Source organism: Tarenaya hassleriana, unplaced genomic scaffold (assembly GCF_000463585.1).
Source record: "Tarenaya hassleriana unplaced genomic scaffold, ASM46358v1 Cleome43, whole genome shotgun sequence".
NCBI classification, from domain to species: Eukaryota; Viridiplantae; Streptophyta; class Magnoliopsida; order Brassicales; family Cleomaceae; genus Tarenaya; species Tarenaya hassleriana.
The window spans coordinates 860,264-862,129 of record NW_010967059.1 but is presented as its reverse complement, the minus strand read 5'-3'; positions in this window follow the sequence as shown (position 1 = coordinate 862,129).

The window sequence follows — 1,866 nt, the reverse complement described above, 5'->3', positions numbered from 1 at the left end:
GCATGACAAAAATAACACTCTTCCTTCTTGGACTCAGGCTTAGGTTCAATGACAACGCTTGCCACTTTCCTCTTGCCCTTACCCTTGGAACGTTTCCTTTTGGTGGAACTCTTTCCAACAACTACCATATCATTCTTCCCTTGGCTCCCAGCTTTCTCTTGGAATGACATATTCAACTGATCATCCATCAATGAATTGTCCATGTCATCTAATTGCTCACGCAATTCCGAAGACATCTTTCCAAGCATCAAGCTGGACACGTCCAGATCATCATCCTCATGCTTCCAATAAGCATCAATGATCGATCCAGAAGCCTTGGTCAGAGGCTTATCCTTCATAAGGATAGATCGCATGGTGAGATTAACCAGATTCCTGCAACAGATATACACTACAGAAAAAGACAAACAAACAGACAGAAAATATGCAAGTCACTTAGTACACTTACTAACACAGATAATAGGCCCAATGGCATGACAGAAATAACACTCTTCCTTCTTGGGTTTGGGCTTAGGCTTAGTGACAACACTTGTCAATTTCCTTTTGTCCTTACCTTTGGAACGCTTCCTCTTGCTGGAACTCTTTCCAACAATCACCATATCATTCTTCCCTTGGCTCCCAGCTTTCTCTTGGAATGACATATTCAACTGATCATCCATCCTGCACATTTGCACAAATGTGCGAGGCACATCCGGTATCTAATACCCATGAAGAAGAAGTACACAAGTTGGCCTCTATAATGAAGATACCAGAAATTGAAGCTTCTGCAAGCTTCTTCTTCCTTTGATCTTCCAGGTAGAGTCTGCAATCTCTATACCAATGCCCAATGGCATGACAGAAATAACACTCTTCCTTCGGCCATTAAACTGGTAACCTTTACCATAGAATAAATCGCCTCTATAAATGGACAGACATTTGTTCTCAATAACAAATCTGAAACCATCTGAGTCTAAGCATGAAATCGATATGATGTTCCTACTGATGGCAGGTACAAAATAACAATCATGCAGCTCCAATACTAGGCCAGAAGGTAAAGTCAGATCATAAGTCCTGACGGTTAATGCAGCAACTTTTGCTCCGTTCCCGACACGGAGATCTACTTCTCCCTTTGCCAATTGTCTACTTCCTCGCAGTCCCTGCACATTTGCACAAATGTGCGAGGCCCATCCGGTATCTAATACCCATGAAGAAGAAGTACACAAGTTGGCCTCTATAATGAAGATACCAGAAATTGAAGCTTCTGCAAGCTTCTTCTTCCTTTGATCTTCCAGGTAGAGTCTGCAATCTCTATACCAATGCCCAATGGCATGACAGAAATAACACTCTTCCTTATAGACCGGACGGTCCGCACTAAACGTAGACCGTCCATTCTGCCTTACTGGAACGGACGATCCACGTGCAATTCTGGACCGTCCGTTCCAGGTTCCGGTTTTCCGAAAATTAAACCGAAATTAGGGTTAAATCACTTTACAAGAAAGAGATTAGAACCCTAATTCGAAAGAGACTTTTTGGGGAGCCGACTTTCAGAGAATTCTAAGAGCTTTTGGTGAGATCCAAAGAGTTCAACGAATCAAAGTCTCGTTTTCTCAAAGTGCACAAAAAAGCAGACAAGTTCCAATCGTTGGAATCCATCCCGAGGTGTGGATACGTGTAGAGGGCGAGGTAAACTTCCTCCCTAAGTGATCGGACGAATTCTTCAGTTGATACAGGCCCCGGATCGATTGAGGTAAGCGTTCTGACGTTTCTACGATTTCAATAGTAGCATGGTTCTAGGGTTTATTAAATTTTTGTTTTACATCCGCTGCGCAAACCCTAGAATCGATCTCTTAGGAATAGGATTCGCTCATGAGATCCCAGGAAACCCAACAG